Source organism: Diceros bicornis (assembly GCF_020826845.1).
Source record: "Diceros bicornis minor isolate mBicDic1 chromosome 30 unlocalized genomic scaffold, mDicBic1.mat.cur SUPER_30_unloc_5, whole genome shotgun sequence".
Taxonomy (NCBI): Eukaryota; Metazoa; Chordata; class Mammalia; order Perissodactyla; family Rhinocerotidae; genus Diceros; species Diceros bicornis.
In genome coordinates, this window is record NW_026690903.1 from 2,013,039 (window position 1) to 2,038,833 (window position 25,795).

The 25,795-nt window shown below is 44.7% G+C and overlaps 1 long non-coding RNA gene across 2 annotated transcripts in view; it reads left to right on the forward strand.

The window, feature by feature from the left end:
- Window positions 1–1,912: 1,912 nt before the first annotated feature.
- The window catches only part of LOC131402178 (uncharacterized), a 121,818-nt gene continuing 97,935 nt past the window's right edge, over window positions 1,913–25,795 (forward strand). Inside the window, exons 1-3 of one of the 2 annotated variants that reach the window (XR_009218340.1) lie at window positions 3,646–3,843; window positions 5,197–5,312; window positions 19,813–19,873. This is a non-coding gene — a long non-coding RNA (uncharacterized LOC131402178). Of the gene's footprint in view, window positions 1,966–3,645; window positions 3,844–5,196; window positions 5,313–19,812; window positions 19,874–25,795 lie in introns of those variants that run through there. The other variant, XR_009218339.1, reaches the window with a different exon arrangement.

Sequence of the window (25,795 nt, forward strand, 5' to 3'; positions counted from 1 at the left end):
GAGTGTGAAATCTGGTTTTAGGACAATCATGCTGATCACAAAGATTATACCAATGATTCAGTCTAAGGCCAGCCTTCAGAGAGCCCCTAGTCTTGTGAATTAACACGCCATTATAACACAATGTGGGAGGTTTTGGGGAGTGGCACCTGGCATAATTTGGAGGGGAAGAGCTTGCTAGAGAAAGTTTCACCTGAATGGAGTCTTTAAGAATGAGTAGGATGGACCCTGGCAAATAGAGTATGAAGAGTTTTCCTGGCAGAGGGGAATCCATCAGCAAAGGCTCCAGCCAGAAACAACATGCAGTATGGGGAGAATTTAAACGAATTTGGGTTGCATGAAGCATGAAGTTTAACTCGCAGTAGATGGATAAAATGAGACTGAAAGGTCAGCAGGAGCCAGATTGAGTAGAGCCTTGAGTGCCAGGTCAAGAAGGTTGAACTAAACACTGAAGGCCATAGGGAGCCATGGGTGGTACTAGAGCAGTGGTGGCCCTAGTGAGGTATTCATTTCAGAAAGATTCTTCTAGTAGTCCATGTAGAACATCCTTTAGACAGAGCATCCAGTGTGCCTGATGGGGTGTTGGTCTGGGTGAAGGAAGTTAAGACTTGAGTTGGGACAGGAATGGAGTGTATGTGAGGACGAGTGTGCAAGGTGAATGGGTATTACTGGGAGGGAGGAGGAGCTGAGCAGATATACTGGTTCTGACTTGGGTGACCACACGGGTGGGTGGTGGTGCCACTGTGAGAGAAGACGACAGATGATAATGAGTGCAGTACTCTGGTGTGGTCTCAGGCCAGCTCTCAGTGGTGGCCATCGCGCTCCCTCTCGTTTTGCAGCTTTGGGGCACAACCTGAAGACCCTCACAGTCAACATCACCATCTCCACCTTCTGGTATTCATCAGACAGGAGCAACTCCTCAGCCACGTTCAACTCCACTGAGTGGGTCCTGCACAGTCTGGTGAGACCCTGGTCCCAGCAGCTCCTGGTGGGTTAAATCCCACACAGCCCCTCCTCCAACCCCTATCCCTCCTGCTCATCCTCCTCCTCCTTCCTCCCCAGCTGGATCCTTGTTCAAGATGAGCAGTCTGGGCCCCTTCCCCTTGAGTGGCATACTGGTCTCCCTCAGGTAAGACCCTCCCCTGAGCACTTGCCACTAATGACTTCATTTGTGACCACCCCTCTCTCAGTTTCCCCACTTACCTCCCATTTCCTCCTTCCTGTTCTGGCCCAAACCCCAGAGGTTTCAGAACCTCTCTCTAGATTCGCCACGTCCCTCTCTCCCCAGGCCTGAGAAGGATTGGGCAGCCACCCGTGTGGACGCTGTCTGCACCCACCACCCTGACCCCGTGTGTCACCATGCCTCTGTGCTGGGAGCTGAGAGTCTCCACCTGTCTGCTCTTCCTCTCAGTGGCTCCAGGCTCTGAACCCTGGAGTTTATGCATGCAGAGAGAACACCAGCTGCATTTCCGCAGCATCAGCTCGAACCTCAGCAACCCGGAACCCACATCCTCGGAGTACACCGCCCTGCTGAAGGGACAGCCAGGACCAGGTTGGGTCTCCCCTCTCCCGTCTCTCCTTGCCCTGAGAGCACCCTCATTCCTCTGCCTGACTTACATCTGTTAAATTATTGTTTCAATCCTTCACTTTCCCTGCGTGTCTGGGTTCTCTCACTTTCCAGAGGTGATGTCCTGGCTGCCTTCCCCATTTCTCACCTGGGTAAACTGAAGCTCAGAAAGGGGAGTACTATGCCTAAGGTCACACAATGAGTTAGGGGCAGAGCCAGGATTTGAAGTCAGGTCTCCCTTATCCCAAGGTCTGTGATCTTTCACTTGCTCCAGTGGCCCCTGCATCCCCAGGAGACATCCATCTCACCCACTCTCCCTCCCATTTGTTCTAGGTCACCAAGCTCTACAGAGCCAGCCAGCTGAGAGACATATTCCACTCCTGCCTGGTCACCGACTTGATGTAGGTTGAGGAGATTTGAAGCATTGGTTGAGCTGATGGCTGATGGCTCTGAGCTCCCGTGACACATCCTTGATCTGGAAGTCACTTACATGGTGCCCATTCTCCCCCACATCCCTGTCAGCTAATCCTACCATCTCCATCCATAGGTTTTCAGGGGTTGAGAAAAGCATTAACATTTGAGGCCACCAACCTCCAGCATCTTCCTCCTCCTCTTCTTCTGGAGACTTTCAACAAATATCAGCAGTCTAACTGTGCTCTCCAATAGTGAAGCCATTAAACACATGGGGCAATTTTAATTTTTATACACCTGTTGGGATACGATTCACATATTGTGTGTGGGGGGGGGTTGTACTTTTTAGGTTTTTGTATATACAATATCTTCTAATCTGCAAAACAAAGAGTTTTACCTCTTCCCTTCCAATCTGGGTTTCTTTTATTCCTTTTTCTTGCCTAATTGCCCCCATTAGAACCTCTAGTACCTGTTATTAACATATGAGATGAGGGAAGATATCATTGTCTTGTCCCTGGTCTTAGGGGGAAATTTTCAGTCTTTCACATTGAATATGGTGTTAGCCTTGGGTTTTTCATCGATGCTATTTATAAGTTGAGAAAGTTTTATTCTATTCCTAATTTGTTGAGTGTTTTCTTTTTTAGGCCTGAAGGGCGTTGTATTTTGTGAAATTCTTTTCTATATATATGGTTGCAAATACGTGGTATTGGCCCTTATTCTATTAATATGGTGTATTACATAATCAAGTTTTCAGTTATTAAGCCAACCCTTCAACTAGAGGTGAGAGATTAAGATGTTCTCAAGTCTGTCCTGGGCCTGCCACATCCCTGAGCCTTTGTGGCCTTCTAGATGCCCACAAATACACTGCAGCTTTTCAAAGCCCCCTGTGGACATCTCATTCCTCCAATTTTTCTTCTATGTTTTTGGCTCACCTCTTACCTGCCTCAACTGGAATCACTCCCTCAGGCCACTACAATAGAAAACAATTAGTGCTGATTGTTTTTACCAAGTGCCTTTGGAACCGACTTTCCACCCTGGGCAAGCTCTGAGTTAAGTAAGGACAAGCCCTGAACATGGGGCTTTTTCAGGGAGATGCCAGGCATGTCAGCTAGTGACAGTTCGATGGGGATGGTTCTTTTCAGAGCTCTAAACCCATTATGGATTATTGGCTGCTGGTTGTCTCAGCTACCATGGTTCTGAGACTGATGGTTTTCAAAGTTATGGAGGATATTGTGAGAGCAGGATGGGAATAGTGCAAGTTATAGTGACACAAAATTTGCTACCTTTATCAATATTCCACCGTGTGTCTTCACTAAAGCCTCCTCAGATTCTTACAAGCCTTTGATTAATTTCTAGGATTCTGAAAAGTTGATTTTGACCATTTTTACCAGTGTTCTCATTGTTTTTATGCATTTTCAAAAGTCCTTACTCCAAAGTTTCAAACATATTTTCCCTGTGCTTATTTATTTATAAATTACGTACTTGAAATTAAATTACATGAGAAATTCAGTTCCTCACTCACACACACTAGCCACATTTTAAGTGCTCGATAACAATATGGGGCTAATAATTAGTGTATTTGGTAGTGCAGACAAATGTTTACATTACTGCAGAAAGTTCTCTTGGACAGGACCCAGAAACAGGGTATCTAGAATCAGGGTAGAATTCCAGACACCCTTGTTCATCCTTTGTGCCCTTCCAGGTCTGTCCCCCACAGTAACCACACTGGAGTGGACTCCCTGTGTACCTTGCCACCTTGGCACAGAGACTGGACAGAGTTGCCATCTATGAGGAATTCCTGTGGCTGAACCAGAATGGTACCCAGCTGCAGAACTTTACCCTGGACAGGAAGAGTGTCCTTGGGGATGGTAAGGCTCCCTGGTCATTGGGAAAGGAAGTGAGGCCTTTCTGGGGACTCTGGATTCCTGGGCCTGAGAGAGCATTGAACTTTCTCAGACTGGCAGGTGGTGGCACAGTCCCCCAGTCTTTCCCCACCATTGAGAGAGAGAAAAGGATACCAGTGTAATATAAGATGCCCTCACCATCTCCTAGACAGGTCTGTGACCTCAAGCTAGTCACTGCCCTTCTCTGGACATTTGTTTCCTTATCTCTGCACTGAAAGCCACTGGGCCAGATGGTCAGTGAGGGCCTCCAGCTGTGTGTGAAGCAGACTTACAGGTTTGTGGGTGGATGTGGTTCTTGATCCACAAGCTATAGTTTGCCAAGTCCCACTCTAGATGAGCACCAATGCTCTTGAACTTTCTGCAGTGGTAGAATGTTCTATATCTGTGCTGTCCAGTGCATAGCCGCATGTGGCTGTTGAGTGCTCGAAGGATGGTATTGTGAGTCGTCTTTATTGTTACTGATTTTTAATGTTACTGAGGTACTAAAATTTTTATTTTATTTAACTAAAGTTAATTTTAATTCAAAAAGAGACTTGTTGCTGCTGCATATCAGACAGCACACCTCTAAGTGGTTTTCTAGATAGAGGTACACATAGGGGGACCTGCACCCCTGCCCCCATGCCCACTGGGTGCTGTGTGTCCTCCCCTCCTGTAGTTTATGTTGTAGCTGGCAATAACAAGAATAGAGAATTGAAACTTATCAATTATTTGATGTGAACAAACTCATACTTGCAGGTGGAAATCAGAGAAGACTTCCTGCAGGAAATTACATTGTAGGTTAATCCTAGAAAATGAATATTAAGCAAATAGATAAAGGAGAAGGGGATGATGTGTTCCTAGGCACGGAAGAACACTTTTCAGTGTGAATTTACAAATTTAGAGAGATCCCATAGGCTTGCCAACTGTGATGACCCATTCTCCCCCTGGCCGTCGTAAGAAAGTCCATTCAAATTCACTCATCTGTGCCCAGAGGTATGAATTTGGTTTAATTTATTACACTTTTGTTCTGTGATAATGGCCTTGGATTTTGTAGCAAAGTGTCCTCACTTTTTAGAGATGGAACTAAAATGGGGTGAAACATCATGATGTCTACTTGATGTTAATATTTCATTGAATAAGTGGGATTAATCAAGTGTGGCAAGTGTTAATAATTTATACATTGATGAAATATTGTTTTAATTGGATGGAATATACATTGGTAAATCTAGATGATGGATGTTTATGAGACTGTTCCCTTTATTTTTCTGTGTGTCTAAAAAGATATATTAAAAAGAGTGAAACACACTCACATGCATTCTCCATTTTATTCACTTCCAGAATATTCTCCCAACAGAGATGACACCTTGATTGTGAAGCCTGGTAAGCCTGCAGGAAGCCCCAGCCCAGGGTAGGAGGCGAGTATCTTGATGCTGTGCCTCATCGAAGAGAACCAGGTGGACAGGTTTTTGGATGATGAGGAAAGTTGGCCAACCCTTGTCAAGGAGGCTTGAGGCACAGTGGGGTCAGCAGGAGCCCTGGGGCGATGACAGGAGGTGGTTCACCCCACCACTTGTGTCCCCAGACCTCCTTTTCTGGGCCCTCATCCTTATCTTCTTGGCGGGACTCCTGGTGCTTATACAGGCCTGACCTGTTGTCTCCTGGTAAGACATAACGTGTTGATTGTCTTCTTACTATTGGGTTGTAAGAGCTCTTTATATACTATAAATACAAGTCCTTTTCTAGGGATATGTTTTGCAGATGTTTTCTCCAAGTCTGTACATGGCTTGTCTTCTCCTTCACAACATGAGTCATTGGGGAAATGTAAGTGACAGTCATCATGAGATTCTACCACACTTGAGAATGGCTATAATTAAAAAGACTGACTATAACAAGTGTTGTTGAAGATGTCAAGTCACTGAAACTCTCATCGAGTGCTGGTGAAAAATAGCTTGGATGTGTCTTTAATAATTCCATACGTCTACCCAGCCATTCCTCTCCTAGGAATCCATCCAAGGAAAATAAACCCATATGTCTATACACAGACTTGTACACACGTGTTGATAACAACCTATTTATAATAGACAAAAACAGAAAACAACACAAATGTCCATCTATTGGTGAATTGATACGCAAAGTGTGGTATATCCCCACCTTGAAATACTATTCAACCATAAAAATGAATGAATTATTTTTTTCTTTTTTAATTATTTTATTGAAATTATAAATTATAAAGGGTTTTAACATTGTGTAATTTCGGGTGTTCATTATTATTTGTGACTTTCTGTATAGACTGCATCGTGCTCAGCACCAGTAGTCTAACTTTTATCCATCACCATGCATATGTGTCCATTTAACTCTTTCACTCAACACCCAGCCCCCTTCCCTTCTGGAAACCACTAATCTGTTCTCTTTATTCCTTTGTATATTTATCTTCTACATATGAGTGAAATCATGCATATTTGTCTTTGTCTGGCTTATTTCATTTAATATCATACCCTCAAGGTGCATCTAGGTTGATGCAAACAGGACAATCTTGTCTTTTTTTTCTGGCTGAGTAGTATCCCATTGTATATAATACATACCACATCTTTATCCATTCATCTGTAGCAGGGCACTTGGGTTACTTCCATGTCTTGGCTATTGTGAATAATGCTGCAGTGAGCGCAAGGGTGCATAAATCTCTTTGAATTGTTGATTTCAATTTCTTCGGATAAATAGCCAGTAGAGGGATAGCTGGAAGGTATGGTATTTCTATTTTTATTTTTTTGAGAAATCTCCATATTGTTTTCCCTGGTGGCTGCACCAGTTTACACTCCCACCAGCAGTGTGTGAGGGTGGGCTTTTCTCCTTATCCTCTCCAACATTTGTTATTTTTTGTCTTGGGAATTATGGCCATTCTGACAGGTGTAGTTTTGATTTGAATATCCCTAATAATTAGTGATGTTATACATCTTTTCATTTGTCTGATGGCGTTCCATATATCTTCTTTGGAAATATGTCTCTTCATATCCTCGACACATTTTTAGATTGGATTGTCTGTTTTTTTGTTGTTGGGTTGTATGAGTCGCTTATGTATTTTGGAGATTTACCCCTTGTCAGATATATGATTTGCAAATATTTTCTCTCAGTTGGTGGGTTGTCTTTTCGTGTGTTTTTTTTTTTTTTTTTACTTGTGAGGAAGATCAGCCCTGAACTAACATCCGAGTTAATCCTCCTCTTTTTTTCTAAGGAAGACCGGCCCTGAGCTAACATCTATTGCCAATCCTCCTCCTTTTTTATTCCCGCAAAGTCCCAGTTGATAGTTGTATATCATAGTTGCAAATCCTTCTAGTTGCTGTATGTGGGACATGGCCTCAGCATAGCCGGACAAGTGGTGAGTCTGTGCATGTCCAGGATCCGAACCTGGGCCGCCAGTAGAGGAGCGTGCGTACTTAACCATTAAGCCACGGGCTCAGCCCTGTCTTTTCGTTTTGTTCATCATTTCCTTTGCCTTGCAGGAGGCTTTTAGTCTCATGTAGTCCCATTTGTATATTTTTTCTTTTCTTTCCCTTGCCTGAGTAGACATGGTATTGGGAAGGGTGCAGCAAAGACCGATGTCAAAGACTGTACTGCGTATATTTTCTTCTAGGAGTTTTATGGTTTCAAGTGTTAGATTCAAGCTTTTTATCCATTTCCAGTTAATTTTTGTGTATGGTGGAAGATAATGATCTACTTTCATTCTTTTGCATGTGTCTGTCCTGTTTTTCCAACAGCATTTATTGAAGAGATTTTTCTTTCTCCATTGTATGATCTTGGCTCCTTTGTGAGAGATTAACTGACTACAGATGTGTGGTTTTCTGTCTGGGCTTCCAGTTCTGTTCCATTCATCTATGAGTCTGTTTTTGTGCCAGTACCATGCCATTTTCATTACTATAGCTATGTAATATATTTTCAAGTTGGGATTGTGATGCCTCCAGCTTTGTTCTTTCTTCTCAGGATTGCTTTGGCTATTTGAGGCCTTTTGTTATTCCATGTATATTTTAGGATTCTGTGTTCTATTTCTATGAAGAATGTCATTGGGATTCTGATAGGGATTACATTGGATCTGTAGATTACTTTAGGTAATATGGACATTTTAACTGTGTTTATTCTTCCAATCCATGTGCATGGAATATCTTCCCATTACTTCAGGTCTTCATGGATTTCTTTCAATAATGTCTTATAGTTTTCATTGTATAGGTCTTTAACCTCTTTGGTTAAATTTATCCCTAGACACTTTTTTCTTTTTGTTGCATTGTAAATGGGATTGTATTCTTGAGTTCTCTTTCTGTTAGTTCATTATTAGAGTATAGAAATGCAACTGATTGGGGTAAGTTGATTTTGTACGCTGCAACTTTGCTGTAATTGTTGATTATTTCTAATAGTTTTCTGATGGATTCTTTAGGGTTTTCTATATTTACAATCATGTCATCTGCAAACAGCAAGAGTTTCCTTTCTTCCTTTCCAATTTGGATTCCTTTTGTTTTCTTTTTCCAGCCTAATTGCTCTGTCCAAAACCTCCAGTACTATGTTGAATGGGAGTGGCGAGAGTGGGCACCTTTGTCTTCTTCCTGTTCTCAGAGGAATGGCTTTAAGTTTTTCGCCATTAAGTATTATGTTGTCTGTGGGTTTGTGATATATGACCTTTGTTGTGTTAAGGTACTTTCCTTCTATACCCATTTTATTGAGAGCTTTTATCATAAATGGATGTTGGATCTTGTCAAATCCTTTCTCTGCATCTGTGGAGAGGATCATGTGATTTTTATTCCTCATTTTATTAATGTGGTGTATCACATTGATTTCCGGATGTTGAACCATCCCTGCATCCCTGGTATAAATTCCACTTGATCATCTTATATGATCCTTTTAATATATTGCTGTGTTCGATTTGGTGATATTTAGCTGAGGATTTTTGCATCTGTGTTCATCAGTGATATTGGCCTATAATGTTCCTTCTTTGTGCTATCCTTGCCTGCTTTTGCTGTCAGGGTGACGTTGGCCTCATAGAATGAATTAGGAAGTGTTCCATCTTCTTCAATTGTTTCGAATAGTTTGAGAAGCATAGGTATTAAATCTTGTTTGAATATTTGGTAGAATTCTCCATGGAAGCCATCTGGTCCTGGACTTTTGTTTTTTGGGAGTTTTTTGATGACCATTTCGATCTCTTTACTTGTGATTGGTCTGTTCATTTATTCTATTTCTTCTTGAGTCAGTTTTGGGAGGTTGTATGAATTTATCTATTTCTTTTAGGATATCCAATTTGGTGACATGTAAGTTGTTCAGTGTATTCTCTTACTGTCCTTTGGATTTCTGTGGTATCTGTTGTAATTTCTCCTCTTTCATTTCTAATTTTATGTCTTTGAGACTTCTCTCTTTTTTTCTTAGTGAGTCTGGTTAAGGGTCTGTCAATGTTGTTTCAGTCTTCTCAAAGAACCAGCTCTTTGTTTCATTGATCCTTTCTACTGTTTTTTTAGTCTCTATTTCATTTATTTCTGCTCTAGTTTTTATTATTTCCCTCATTCTGCTGACTTTGGGCTTCATTTGTTCTTCATTTTCTGGTTCTATTAGGTGTAGTTTAAGGTTACTTATGTGATATTTTTCTTGTTTGCTGAGGTGCGCTTGTATTGCTATGAATTTCCTTCTTAGAACTGCTTTTGCTGCATCCCATAAGAGTTGTTTTGTTGTCTTTTCATTTTCATTTGTCTTCAGGTATTTTTTGATTTCTCCTTTCATTTGTTCATGGATCCAATGTTTCTTCAGTCGTGTGTTCTTTAGTGTCCACATATTTGTGACTTCCCCATCTTTCGTACTGTAGTTGATTTCTAGTGTCATAGCATTGTGGTCAGAAAAGAAGCTTGTTATGATTTCAATCTTAAATTTATTCAGGCTTGCCTTGTTTCACAACATATGGTCTATCGTTGAGAATGTTCCATGTGCACTTAAGAAGAATGTGTATTCTGCTGTTTTGGGAGGGTATGCTCTCTCTATATCCATTAAGATTATCTGATCATATGTTTCATTTAATTCCACTATTGTTGCCTTTCTCTGCATGGTCTATCCATGGATGTAAGTGGGGTGTTCAGGTCCCCTGCTATTATCGTGTTGGTGTTAATTTCTCCATTTAGGTCTCTTAATAGTTGCTTTATATTCGTTTGTGCTGCTCTGTTAGGTGCATACATCTTTATAAGTGTTATGTCCTCTTGGTGGAAAGTCCCCTTTATCATTATATACAGCCCCTCTTTGTCTCTCATAGTCTTTTTTATCTTGAAGTCTGCTTTGTCTGATATAAGTATGGCACCACTTACTTTCTTTTATTTGCCATTTTCTTGGAGTATTGTCTCCCATCCCTTCATTCTGAGCCTGTTTGTTTTTAGAGCTGAGATGTGTTTCCTGGAGGCAGCATATTGTTGGGTCTTGTTTTCTAATCCGCCCCACCACTTTGTGTCTGTTGATTGGAGAATTCAATCGATTTACATTTAGAGTGATTACTGATACATGAGGACTTAATCCCACCTCATCTATATTTCCATTGTTTCTCTTCCTTTGTGTTTCTGACTACCATTTCATTTTGGGGGTTTTCTGTGGAGGTTTTCTCTTTTTTTATGATCTATGGCTCTGCTCTGATTTTTTGTTTGCTGGTTACTGTGAGGTTTGTATGAAGATCTCATAGATGAGATAGTCCATCTTCTGATAGCCTCTTATCTCCATTAGTCTAAGCAGGTTACATCCCTTTCTTCTTCTCCTTCTGAGTTATTGTTGTCACATGTTATTCATTTCTGAGTTGTGCATTTGTAACTAAGTTGAAGTGTTTATTGTTACTTTTGATGCTTTCCTTCCCTTCTTCTTTTACGTTATAATTAAGTATTTGCTACCTTGTTGTGAAACACAGCTGTAGCTTTCTGATTTTGTCTGTCTATTTATCACTCTTGTCAAAGATTTGTAAACATTTGCCTTCTTTTTGTTTCAGGTACGAGGGCGTCTTGATCATTGCTTGTATGGGAGATCTAGTGGCAATGAAATCTCTCAGCCTTTGTTTATCTGGGAAAACTTCTATTTCTCCATTGTATCATAAGGATCATTTCACTGGATAGAGTATTCTTGGCTGAAAGTTTTTTTCTTTCAGTATTTGTAATATATCTTTCCATTGTTTCCTTACCTGTAAATTTTCTGCCAAGAAATATGCTGAAAACATGTTGGGGGTTCCTATGTAGGTTATTTTCTTCTATCTTGCTTCCCTTAATATTTTTTCTTTGTCATTGGCTTTTGCCAATTTTACTATCACATACCTTGGAGAAGGTCTTATAGCATTGATGTAATTAGGGGTTCTCTTGGCTTCATGTACTTGTAGGTCCGGTTCTTCCCCAGGTTTGGGAAGTTCTCAGCTATTATTTCTTTGAACAAGCTCTCTGCTCCTTTCTCCCTCTTTGCTCCCTCTGGAATACGTATAATTCTTATGTTGCTTTTATAATTGAGTCATATATTTCTCCAAGAATTCCTTTAATTTTTAAAAATCTGAGTTCTCTCTCGTCATCCACTGGAAGCATTTCTATATTTCTATCCTCTAAATCACTAATTCTTTCATCCATAATATCAGCTCTATTTTTTAAGGATTCTAGATTCTTTTTTATCTCATTAATTATGTTCTTCACATCCAGAATTTCTGCTTGTTTTTTTAATAGTTTCAGTTTCTTTAATGAAGTATTCATTTTCCTTATTAATTTTATTCCTGAGTTCGTTGAACTGTCTGAACATTATTGTAACTTGGCGAGTTTCTTTATGACAGTTATTTTGAATTTTCTGTCATTTAGATTGTAAATTTCTGTGACTTCAAGGTTCATTTCTGGAGATTTGTCATTTCCTTCTGCTCTGAATTGTTAGTGTAGTTTCTTATGGTGTTTGATGAACTAATCTTTTGCCTGCATATTTGTGGTAGTATCGGGTCACAGATTCCACCTGCTACCGCTGTGGGGGAAGCATGAGCTGTGTCTCTGATCCCACCCCATACGCTGGAAGTTGTGTGGGTACAGTGGCTGTTCCCACCCGCTGGGAAAGCATTCACAATGGGCTCAGAGCTGCTGCTACACAGAGACACGTACCCAGTTGTGAGACCGCAGCACTAGTATGGGTATTTGTGCCATCTCGGAAAGCATTTGCATGTGTGCGCATATCTGCTGCAGCCTTTTCTTATGCTCATGCCAGCCTCTGTGCTTGGCGGGTGGGACTTCTTCACGGGTTCTGAGCATTCCCCAATCATTGGGACTGCAGTGGCACGGTGGGCTTTCCAACCATCCAGGAAAGCATTCATGTGCAGGTCCAGGGCTGCCGCCAACCCCTCCCAGAGTTGCACCAAGATGCATTCCTTCTTTTGCGGATGCAGCAGTACTATTGGCTCTCACGCCAACCTGGGAAGCACTCAGGCGTGTGTACAGTGCTGCCAGGGAAGTCTTGGGGATAAGAATGAATTCATAGTACATGCCATGACAAGCATAAATCTCAGAATAATTATGCTGAGTGAAAGAAGCCAGTAAAAAATGAGTACATAGTATATGATCCCATTTATAAAAATTCTTGGAAAATCTATAGGGACATATACCAGATCACTGGTTGCCTGGGAATGAGAATGTGTTTGCAAACAGCAGGGAAGGAGGAATTAAAATGAGCATGAGGAAATTTGGGATGGATGGGTGTTCCTTTTCCTGATTGTGGTGATGGTTCAATAAGTTATAATCAAAATGTATCAAATTGTTCACTTTAAATGTATGCAATTTACTGTATGTCGTTAATACCTCAATTATGCTAGAACATGTAGGGGAAAGAGAGGGAGAGAGAGCCAAAAGAGGGAAAAGGGGAGGAAAAGAGGACTGAGGGTGAAAATTAAGTGGAAAAAAGGAAGAGGGAGACATAGGAGGCATCAGGTCTCTGTGGCTTTGGCATCTCCTTCCCCTGGAGTCTCCCATACTGGGCAGCTGACTGGACCATTCTGATGCACTCTCCTCACCTCAGAAGTCACTGTCTGTCAGCAGAAGAAGGAGGGCAACTGTGAGCTCCACTGACGACGTCTGGGCTATTACCTGCCTCATGGCGACCTATGGAAGCTGCGTTGACTAGATCTGACTAGGTCTGATGTCCCGTTTTCCCAGCTGGTGTCCAGAGGATCTTGGCTGGAACATAACGAACCTACATTGGACGGACACAGGCTCCGAGCCTTTCTAGACTTGGCCCCTAATTGGCTTACAGGGGACTGTGCTGAAAGATTTCACCTTCCTTAAGTCCTGACAATGACTACAATTTCTGTCCTGTGGTGTCACACCAGTTCATCCCTCAGGGACACCAGAATTGGTGAAACAAGCACAGATATTGCCATCGTGTAAAATTGAATCCCCACTTCAGTGCAAGGTTTCCCTTCTTAGGAAACTTTGAAACATCCCTCCCCTTGACTCTGTGCAGCCATCACACCCTGCTCAGTTCCTCCATATTCCTCCCCCACTGAAGGCCTGGCAGTCTCAGGTTCCCCTTTTCTGCTTCATTCTCTGAAGCTCAGATTCACCAGGACTTCCAGATCAATCTCCCTCGATGGCTCCTCTACCCACTCATGGGTCCTCCATGATGAGAAACAGGCCAAGTTGGGAGGAATGGGTGAGACATGACTCTGCAGTCACCTTGGGCCTTGGGAGCTGAAATGACTAGGTGTCTGGGAAGCCTGAATCCCAGAGTAACACCAAGGCTCTGGGAAGAGAGTATCTGCTCTGGATGTAAAAGTGAATAAAACTCGGGGGGAGAAATCTGAGGGAACAGAAAGAGTCTTTTTTCATCTTTCTCTGTACAGAGTCCAATTAGCCACACAGCAGAGGCTCCCCAACAAGCAGTCTAGAGCATCCCAGGTATGAGGCAGGCTGCGCTGTTCTGCCATGGGTCTGTGGGAACAGATTACATTATCTGTACACACTGTGCAGACGACCACAGGTGAAAATACCGAAGGGCTGAGAATTAAATTCACAGTCATGCCACTCTCTCATAATTTTTGTGTGTGAGCTTCACATTCTCAATCTTAATCAGTGATTCTCTGAGAATGCACACTTGAAGATAATAATGTTTAATAATATTATTAATGATTGCATACATTATACGTTATACATTGTACAGTATAATTATAAATTAATGTATAATTATTATTATACATTAATATATTATTATATATTACATTATTATAATAATATCATTATAATGATTAATAATAGCTATGATTATTGACTAATTTCTGCTAAGCAACTTGACTGGCAAGCTCTGTGTGTATTATCTTAGTTACAGTCACTATTTTTATGGTTTTATTCCCATTTTAAGCTAAAAATAAGGAGGCTCAGATATATTAAATAAGTTGACAAAGAAGGAAAATAATTACTACAAAGCCTAAATAAACACCTATTCAAAATATGTGTCAAAGAAAGAAAGATGTTATCTGACTTACAAACAGACTCAAAGTTGACCTCCCACAGGCCCACAGTGAAAGAAGCGGTAAAGAGTGTACATCAGGAAGAAGAAATGTGAACCCAGGAAAACATAACAGGAGTCACGAGGAAAGGAAAAAACAGTCTGTCTAATTTAGTATTAGTTTTAAAACAAGACATTAAAAACACATTCGAACCAAAATTCCAGATGATTACCACATGGAAGAATAGAGGAGAGAAGACTTAGCTAAAAAATACCTCATTTTTTAGGGAAGATATAAATACTAAGATACTCTATTATTGTTTAACACATTGCTCTCAGAAACTGATAAATCTGTGGGACAAAAGTAGGTAATGATAAAGAGGATTTGAAGAGTGCAACATACTCGATCAGGCAAATAGACAAATCCCAACACACTGGCTTATTGTGAGACTTGTGATGCTGAAAACAGTCGTTCTCCTGACAACAGGATACCACAATGGCATATCAATTTTCATGAATGAAACTTCCAACACATATAAATCTAAAAAAAGGGAAAATACAGTATTTCATTATGTGCGGCTGTGATTCAACATGCAACAAATACCAGAAAAATAGAGACCCAGAAGTAGGTGTCTTTTTTGAGAAGACAGATATAACAGCTCTTTCGTGAAATATTATGTTGGAATCTATTGGAATATTACACAAAAAGGACAATCCATTTGGACTATGTAATTTTTCTCTGTGACTGTGAGGGCAAAATCGAAAGAATCCCCTGACTGTGATAACTCTCTGTTGATCTTAAAATACAAATGCATAACACTCAGGAAAGGAAAATGAGAGAACAAAATGAGAAAGAAAGAAATCCTTTCTCTCCTCACCTGAAACCCAATCTCTCACCTCAGAAGGTTCACTGTCTGTATCTTCTCTGTCATGCAAAGGAATCAAAGAAAAGAAAACTATTGGTATATATTAAAGTTTCAAGAGCTCAAAGCAAGAAGACATCAGGACCCCTGCAGAGGCATTAATTTAGAATGAGCTCCAGGTCATCTGCACCGTTTTGTCTTTTCTTCATCATGTTTGTCGGGACATCCTTCTTGGCCCCTCAATCTCCCTGCCTCACTAGCAAGTCTGTCTGCATGAATGCTACCGCCAGGCTCTCTCTTGCTGTCTTCACTTTCTCTTCCTGTTTCCTGATATCTTCCTCAGTCACGAGAAATTGTTTGCAAAGGAGCTGTGGGATGTACAGAGCAGCTCCTGGGATCGTCTCTGCTGAATCTGAAGACCAGGCAGGGGTGGGCATGGTACTGAAGTTCAGACCACCTGCGAGCACACATGACAGGGATGCACCTGTGCAACTAAGTGCAAGATTCAGCAGGGCTTTGGCAAGGTCCAAAGGACTTAACAGTTCTCCTGCACTCTGCAGGCCTGGAGACCTTGCAGTCTCTTCTGCCAGCAGAGTTGTTGGGGCTGCTCCAAGGTTTCCTCCCTTTGATGGCATCTGACCTCATTGCCAGGATAGGATGAGATTCTAGTAACTGGCCTCTTGAATATGTAACTGGACATCCTCAAAGGGATGGAGATGCTCAAACCAGGCTTTGGGTTGGATTGGTTTCCACAATTATGTCGCTTCCTCTGTGATGATTTGACCATCATACTTCTTTTCCTCTTACCCTATAAAAATAAATTGTGACTGTGGATCAGAGTGATAAACGAAGCCTGCCTTCCCAGGACAATTATGTCAGATGCCTTGTACTTCTACCCTCCCTCTCTCCCTGTGGGGATTAATCTCAACCTGTGTCCTGGGACATCATCAACGAGATTTGGGTCAAGAACAGAAAGCTCGAGGTCAAAACTCAGGACTACGGCAGGTCATTTCTTCTCCCCCATGTTGTTAGACACTTATGAGTATGACTTTATTCTCATTTTGTCCTTGTCTCTCTCAACAACAAAATCCCTGGTGCTCCCTGTCAGGACACACTGTCCCCAGTCTTTTTCTAAATCCCAAATCATACCGTTCTTCTGTACTATATGACTATTCATTTAATAAGCCCATTGACCAGTTGGTGTTCATAGCTCCAATAGAGCTTAAGTCAGTAGTGAAATTATCATCCACCCCACTCCTATTGACTGTTATTTGACAACTGTGAACATTAAATCTCAGTACGGAGAATATGTCTGAAAAAACTCAACTTCCAAATGGAGATTGTGCTGTAAGAGGGAAGTACACACTGGATTTATTAAACCCATGAAAAAAATGTAAACTCTCTCATTATGAAGTTTTGTGTAGAGTGCACCCACATTGATGATATCTTGGTTATAGTGGGTTAAAATATACTATTAAGACTAGTTTCACATGTTGGCTTTCATTTTTTAAAATGTGGCTGTTAAGAAAAAAATTAAATTCGATAATATAGAGTGCTTAATGTTACTATGGGACAGTGCTGTTGAAGCCATCAGTGAAAATAAAGTCCAGAGACAGTGGTTAGGGAAATTTTTTCCCTAGAAAATGAGTCTACACTGACCCACACTGCAAGATGCAGTAAAAACTGTCATACACACACACAGACACACAGACACACTGACAGAATGAAAAAAACCTCTTCCTAGAGTCCCACCTCTTCTCCCATGGCATGAGGTTGCACTCCTACTTAGTCCTAAGTGAACTAATCTCAAGAAAGAAGGCAGAAGTCAAGGTAATTTACCAGTTAGGAAGATCTAAAACCAGAGACTAAAACTCAAGATATGTGACGAATTTCCTGTCCTGGCTTCTGTTATTTTTTCAATATGTTAGGGAGACTTTTCCGAGGAGGGTTGTTTTAAAACTCACATTTTCTTTACTATGTAAAAATAGACAGGCTATGTAAAGAATAATTACTCTAGCCAATCAATGAAAAGGAGATGATAGAACACGAATACCCTTATTATAAGTCACTCCTCGATTAGAGAGTCAGGGAACAGCTGACATTGTGTTAATTTGGCCTTAATTAGGCTGATTCTGATTTCATGATTGTCATATTGATTGTATTATGCTAGAACCTACGAAACTTCCCAGCCTCCCTACTATTTAACCACCAAGGCCCACCAACCAGACCAGTCCTTGCTGACACATCCCCTGCCTCCATCCCTTCTGACAACACCTGGAGGATTTTCCCCAAATCCCACTCTGTCCCTGAGCTCTTCAACCTGCCCCAGGGCCAGGGAATCATTTTCTCCAAGGCTCAGGATCTGTGTGTGTCCAACTCTGGGGATGGCACTTCTCGCTCTAGTGAAGACAGGGATCAGAGTGCAGAACCTGTGAGCTGCAGCAATTGGACAAAGACTGGGGTTTGCTGACAGAAAAGAACCTTTAGTGGGCACGGTTACCAGGGTCCAAGAAGCCCCAGTGATTCCTCCAGGGAATGTGATGCAGGACAGAGCAGGAATGTCTGCCAGTGGTTCGGCTTAGGAATGCCTGTAGGATGACATAGGTGACATTGGTAATGCATTCGCCAATGTTGTTCAATCATTTATTCATCGTATGTCTTGGAGTGATTTCTGCATACATCCAGACAACAGGCTAACCCTCTGGGGCTCACAAGCAGCGTCAGAAGAATTTCTAAATTTTATTTCTAATATATAGGTACAGCACTGGTAATACACTAGGTGTTCCAAGCATTTTTCAAACATTAACTCCGTTAATACTCTCCATAAACCTGCAAAATATGTATGCTGAGCATTATTGCCAACTGACAGATGAAGAAACTGAGGCACCAATCAGGTAAAGAACTCAGTCAATACAAATATCTAATAAGGGATTGAGCTGGAATTTGGACGTGAGGAGTTAGCTCCATAGTCTGTGCTCTTAACCATGACATTTACTCTCTAAAGACTTCACATCATGAAAAACTTTGATCAGTTATCCATTTTCTTGGTGCATTGAGTAGCCACACTATTTTATCTGTGTCTGAAAAATAGAATACCTGCGTAGAAACTACTGCACATACACACTCACATTACATCTATCAATGTCTCCAGTCTCTGAAAATTAATACAGAGAACATGTCAGAATGTTTCTTGCCCAGGTTGGGAGGACTCTGAGGAAATCTCAGTGTTGATATAAGAAGCTGAAGACAGGCTGGGAGTGGGTCTCAGGGGAAAGGTGTCCTCAGGAGTCACCATTGAATGACAACATTGATGGGAGGGTCTCAGCAATGACTGAATTCAGGATCTGGTGGTGTTTTAACCTGGTGTTTATCTTTTGGCTGTGGGTTTATGGTGATGCAGCACAGGGAGAGGGGATGGTTCACTGTGTTCTTGGGGAAACCAGACCCATGAAATAGAGGGAATGATGGTTTCCTTAAACAATAGACTCGTGGTGGGAAAAATTCGGCTTGGAAGAGACAGTCCTGTGCCTGGTATAAGCAGAAGGAGTTGCCTCTGCTTCAGCGAAAGCAGACAGCCCTTCCTCATGCACTCATTTTATCTCAATGGGAGGAAGGAGGAGGAAATCATGTAATGATCTTCTGGATGTGAAATTTGTGATGGTAGAGACTGTGCTAGGAGGTTCTGAAAGGCTGCCCTGAGGCATTTCAGACCTTTGCTGTGACCAGAATGACACTGTAAGCACCCCTGCGTATGTCTGGGAAGAGTTAGTGCTTCAAGGAGAAGGCTCCCTGGTGCAGAGACTCACAAGAAGAAGCGAGTTTGACCAGGGAAGGTCAGAAATGTGGCCAGTGTGGCTGGAGGGAGCCTGAGAAGAGAGAGGAGTGGAGAGAGGAGGATGATCAGGCTGGATCCTGGGACATGGTAGACTGTTACTTTCTGTTCCTCTGTGACAATATTACTCCAAAAGTTGCCACCTATCAAGTACAGATATTTAACATCTCACAATTTCTGTGAGCCAAGCATCAGGCATGGCTTAGCTGGGTGCCTCTGCCTCAAACTCTCTGTGAAGCAGGGGCTGTGGCCTCCACAGGGCTCCAATGTGGGAAGATTTCCACCCAAGATCACTCACATGGGTTTTGTCAGGATCTATTTGGACTGAGAGTCTGAGCTCCTGTCTGTCTGTTGGCTGGAAACTCCCTCAGTTCTCTCCTATGGAGCCTCTACGTAGTGCAACTGACAACATCAGCACTTGCATTCCCAGTTCTGGTGATTTGATAGAGAGGGATAGTTAGAGAGAGAGAGAGAGAGAGAGATAGAGATGGAAACAGAAGGATGGAGGTAAGTAGGGAACCCAAGTAAGTCAGTAAGTGGGAAGTGACAGAGGTTTTGTAATTAAAACTTGGAAGTGACATCCCATCACCTTGGCTGTGTTCTGTTGTTCAGAAGCCAGATACTGACCACTTAGTGGTGACACAAGGATGTGTATTCCAGGAGGCAAGGAGCATTGGGAACGTTGTGGAGGCTCCCACCACGTAGGCCAACATGAGGATCTTGGGACTGATTCTGAGTAAAACAGGGCACCGTGGAAGGCTTAATGCCAGTGGATCACAATGTCTGAATTTCCTCTAATTTCAACCCCTTCAGGATGCAGACCAGAAAATGAGGCTCAGAGCGGCAGTGACTTACCAAAGATCACACATCTGGGACCCAGAGAAGTTGTGACTGGTATTCTATGTGATGTCCTACTCCTTGTACTTCTTCCATCTCTAAGTGTGTGCATTAGACACATGTGACACCAGCCCACAGGTGTTGTAGGTATTATCGCATATACACCTGATGAGGTCCCTAGGAAGCTGTTTTTAGCGCAATCCTCATTGTGCAGCTTGGGAGACTGGGGAGATCTTGAGAGGCACAGCAGCTTTTCCAGGACACAGAACTGGTAGGAAAAAAGAGGTCTGACCTCAGCTCTGTCTCCTCAAAGCTGGGGCCTGGATCCACTCCCAAGGAGCTGTGGGAAGGTTGGTGATGGGTATTTGTGTACAGTGATGGAGATGACATGGGCAAGGAGGGAGAGCAGCCAACAGCCTAGTGGGGGTCTTGGGTGGGTCTCATTGAAGTAAGGGGTCAAGTAATAGAACCTTGAAGAAGTGACCTCAGTTCCTTGGTGACAGCCCCCAACAGAACTTAGAACTCTGGTTACCAGGCACCCACATTGTAATCACAGCATCCTGTCCAGTTCATTTGAGTGGAGACACTCAACACAGCAGGATGTTCTGGTGTTGTCCGATGACTTTCCGAGGCTCTGGCCCCCAGAAAGCCCAGAATGAGTGCGTGTTAAGTCACTTTAGACGTTGGCTCAGCCCTCACCTCGAATGTGTGTGGCCTTTTGGCAGAAGGAACCATCAGGTAACAGTTTAGGCCAGGGCAGGCCACTCTAGGTAAGGCCAGAACTGTGATCCCAAAAGAACAGCCCCACACCCCTTGACCCTCATTGTGTGTGTGTGTGGGAGGTGGAGTTAGGGAAGTTGGGGATGTGGAGGATCCAGGCTGGGCAGGAGCAGGAAGCTAGATGGTGGGAGTCGTTCAGTCTGTCATGTTGGTACTCAAGATCTTGGCTGCAGGAGAGGAAGTTAAGTGCTGGGGAGCAAGCTCCTCTATGTGCATGTGAATGCCAGGACCTCAAGGTGCCTCGGATTCCTTCCCTGGTGGAGTCTGTGCAGATGTCGCTCTGTGCCTGATCTGTGTTGGGGTTTCCCACTGTGGCAAAGTCCAGGCAGGCCCCTGATCCCCCCTGGCCTGAGTGCTGCGCACTGTCACTGCAGAGCTGCACCCAGGAGATGGTCGAGGAGCTGGTGGATGCTTTCCAGTTTGCCATCTCCCTGGAGTGGACTCAGGTGCACCAGTCCATTAATGACTAGGGCTGGTCTGAGGTGAGTGTGGGTGCAGAGGGGTCTTCACACCCAGGATCCTGAGATGATCAAGGCAGTACTAGAATCCAGACTCAAATCTGAGATTCCGCTGGGAACCGCTGCCCCAGAATTTTCCCACTAGAGTGCCCCACAGTACCACTCCCAAAGGAATCTGGACCTCCACTCCACCCCACAAGATACACAGGAGGGTAGAAAGTCACCTCGTCTTCCTGGTGTTTCACTATGGTGTCACTGACTGTACGTCCCTCCTCCTCTCCCCCAGTGTGAGCATGAGTCCACTGTGAATTTAAATGAGTCCTGCAGGATGTGTGCCCTCCAGGCAGCATAATGGAGAAGCTGACAGAGTCCATGGCACCAGCTTTCCTGAGTAGGAACATCTCCAACTTCACCACCTTCATGGTCAACTAATCAGCCTCAGACACATCCTACCGGGTCCTGGACCAGCTGTTTACTAGGTGAGTAGCCACTCCCTCCTCAGCACAGTGGTGAATCTGCCCTCTGCCAGCTCTGTACCTTGGGCAAATCCCCGCATCACTCGGAGCCTCAGTTTGCTCTTCTGAAAAGTGTGGGAGGCATAAATTTAATGGTGATCTTGTAGGGACTAATGGGATCAGCAATGGCAGGTGCTTACCTGGTGCCTGAATCTGCAGAGAGGGCTGTAGACATGCTGTGGTTGTTCATGGTTATTATTTCTCTCTTTGTCACGAAAAGTAGTCTGCCTCATCATTTTCTGGGATGTGGCCTTTCTGAGTTTGGAAAAGCACATGGAAACCACCCTGTCAAGGAGGTGGAGATTCTGTTCAGTTGGTCCTGGTCGTTTTCCTTGTGGTAGCCAATCAGGGATCTCTGTGGCAGCAGAGGGGCCCCAGTCCCACTCAGGTGTCTGAGATGGTTCTGGTTGGACTTCACTCATGCAACCATGTAGATTAAGCACCTACTACATGCAGGACTTTTGGAGACACTTAGTAAAACTCAGTGAATAAAGGAGATACAATCGCTGGGCCTCAATTGTCGTCTGAGAGTCAGACAGTCACATTGGACATCATTTGCAGGTCCTGTCCTCCATCATACATCCCAAGTGGTGCCCTGATAGCCTCCTTTACATCTAGAGGCATCTTTCCTTATTCCAGCCAGGATAGCAGAGCGCAGGACCATCTGAAAACGTGAGTGGTCTTTGGGTCCCGAAGAAGGGCTTCCTGTCTCTACAGAACAAGGCGTGGAGGGAGAGATGGGGGCTGTGGCTGGGGCGGGCCTGTCAGAACCCACATCTCACGCATCTTTTGATTTCCATGGAAAGGCCGAGGTCTGGTGTCTTCCAATCCAAGAGGACAGGACTCAAAGAGCTTGGATGGGTGTCAGGACCCCTGGAAATCAGAGGGGTGGCTTGGCTGAGTTGTCCCCAAGAGACCCATTCCCACCACAGACCCATCAAAATCTGCCTCCCCACATCCACCTCTTCTGAAATCAACCTCCAGGCCCAAGATAGGAGATTTGTGAGCAACCTGCTCACAAATCTGCCTCAGTGCTCAGTCCAGTTGTACAACTGCATGGAGGGCTGGGCTGGGCTGTGTCCCAGCCCTTTGGGAGAAGAGTGGCAGCGAGAAGAGAGTCACGACAGAATCTGTGTTCAACCTGCTGTATAAGCAGGCCTGCCACTGCGAGGATAGCGTCACAGGGACCACTGCTGCCCTGGGGATCTCCCTTAGATGGGAAGGGGCAGGCATAGGCGCCCAGTCCCAAGCCAGGTGCCTTGGGGGAGAAGTGTGGAGGGAAAGGCCAGGCCTCTGACTCTGTTGCCCACTTGCCTCCCCCAGTGCCATCTCTTCTCTGGTGGGAACCTGCCTGGACCCAGGGCAGGATTTCTGGGAACCACTGCACTATCCCTGTTTCAGGGTGAAGCTGGCCTCTCTGCATGTCAGCTTGCCTGGCTCGGGGCTGCAGGGCCACGCCTACATTCTCCAGGTCCAGCTGGAGCATCCACGGCCCATTGAGGCAGAGCTGGAAGGTGAGGTGACTGCAGTCTGGGAAGAAAATTTGCTGAGTGTTCAGAGGCTTTGTTCCCTTCAAGGCAGTGGGGTCTTTCCTGTCTTTGACAGGCACAGGGGAAGTCAGCTACTTGAGTGACACTGTTTCTTTCTCCTGCTGCAGTACCATCTCAAGAGCTCCCCCCAGCTCCAGAGCCAGAGCAAGGGCCAGCTCCACGGCTAGATCCAGCTCCAGCTCTAGTTCCACCACCTGTGCCAGAGCTGGAGCCACCGTCACCTCCATCAGTCCCTCCAGGGCCAGAGCCACCACCAACATCAGCTCCAGCCCCAGTGCCAGCTCCTGAGCAGGAGTCAGATGGACCATTGTCTCCAGGGAGAATCCTCCCTCCACCTGGAGAGATAACAGCAGAGCCAGATCCAGCCCCAGAACACACCTGCCCCTGGGACGTGACCACCAAGAACCTTCTGAGGGAGGAGAAGCCTGACTTCTTGGAGTTCCCTCCCCAGCTGGTGGCAGAGCAGTTGACACTGATGGATGTGGTGAGCAGTGGGGCTCTCAGGGCAGATGGGGCCGGCCTTCCCTGTGCCATGAGCTGCCCCACACCTGCCATTTCCTGATCCAGAATCCCATGATCTCGGTCCAGCTTCCCTGCTTACCCTCATGTAACCTGAGCAGCCTTCTTAACTCCCAAGCCTTTGCTGTCCTCATGTGGACAGTAGAGATGGACACTGAGAGCAGCTGCCATGCAGAGTGGCTGTACAGATGGATGAGGTGCAGCAGAGAGAAAGTTGGGCATATTCTGTGCTTTGGTAAGGGAGGGAAGCACACTGAAGTGCTGTCTGGTCCTTGGGTAGTTCACTCATTTGCCCAGGACGCCTCAACAGGCTCAGCACTTATTAGGCACCTCATGTGTACATGACTACATGGCAGACAAACAAAGCCCGTGGTTGTTGCTCCCTTGGGGGAATGTGCATCTGAAAGAGGAGTCAGACCCCAGGATGATCAGAATGGGTGGAAGATGCCCCTAGAGATGGTCAAGCAGGAGCCGAGTTCTGGTGCTTGGACGAAGTGAGACTGGGCGGTGAGCAAATGCCACTTCCCTGGGCCACAGTATTGGGTCCTGGGTCATCCTGTGCTGGGTACCCTCAGGGGACACAGGCAACACCCAGGGACTCCCACAAGCCTCAGGCCGCATTCTCAGCTTCCTGAGCTCCAGCTCTCATCACTGATCTGGCCTGGGACTGGGGGCTGCGGATGCTGAGCTGGGCTGTGGCAGGGCTGAGTGACACTCCCTGTCCTCCCCAGGATCTCTTCAAGAAAGTGATGTCCCATGACTTCCTGGACTCCATCTGGTCCCAGTGGGACAACAGGGCCAATGAGCACCTTGCACCCAATATCCATGCCACCATGACCCACTTTAGCAGAGTGGTCAAATGTGTCTTCACCACCTGCCTCGGGGACCCGAGCATGACGGCCCAGGACAGGGCCAGGGTGGTGGAGCTCTGCATCCAGGTGGCCAAGGTTAGATGTGGGAGGCCCTGGGAACCCCTCTCTGGAGTCATGGGAACAGTTCCTTCTCCTTACTCAGTTCTCAGGATTGAAGTCTGTGATCTGAGCCTTCGCATAATCCTTAGGCCCCTCCTGCCATGGCCTCGATGACCTGACTCCTGGTCCCAGTGGTAGGAAGCTCACCCCATCCTGGGCTCCTTCCTTGGCTTGAGCTAAAATCCCCCTCCCTGGGAGTATTCCTCATCAGGGTCCAGCTGTGCTCTTCCCGGGTTTCCTGAGCCTCTGTCTCATCCAGGACAGGAGACGTCCATGAGGGGACAGAAGCCAGAGGAAGGAGGGCTCCAGTTCCCCCTCACAACACATTCTCTTCCCTTCCCTAGAAGTGCCAAGGCCTGAGGAACCTGTCTTCACTCCATGCCATCCTCTGGGCAATGCAGAGCCCCTCCATTCAGCGTTTAAAAAAGACATGGAGATGGGTGTCCAGGTGGGTAGGCCTCTCTCCATGAGAGCACCACCTTTGTGGACCAGACACCCCCCCACAGGGCTGCCATTGCCCTTCAGTAAGCTGGGACCTCCTGGGAGACGATGAACCCTGGGGACAGGTTCTGACCTGGTTGGGAGGCATGGAGTCTTTCTGGAAACTTAGGCCAGTGGTTCTGCTTCAGGAATCAGTTTCCCGAAGTGCCAGACCCTGGCTTGAACCAAATTGAAGATTTTCAAGTGTTTGCTTTGCAGCAACAGAACTCTCTGTCCACTTGAAATCACGACTCTTTAAAACAGGTTTGTTCAGTAGATAAGAGAATGAAGGCCCCAGGTGACAACAGGAGAGCCCCCTCCCCAGTCCCAGAGACCTCTGGGCTCAGGGGACACACTGAAAACGCTCATCCAGGCTGTCTGGATAATTCTGCATTTTCAAACAAAAGGGATTTACCTTTAAACCACCCCAGAGTGTTTCATTCCTTTTTTCCCTCCTCAGGAGGAACTGTAAAATATTTAAAACCTTGTGCAGAATGGACCAGCGGGAGAGGAGGAAACTGCTCACGGAGATGAGTGGAGGCTCGAGATCTGGAAGGAGGGAAGGTGAAGGGGGAGGAGGGACCAGGCAGGGTGTTCTTTGGTAAGTTTTTCACTTAAGGTTACCTGAGAAATAACGGTGTGTCTTGTCAAGATTGACAGGAAGCGGAGGGTGTGAGCTGCAGGGG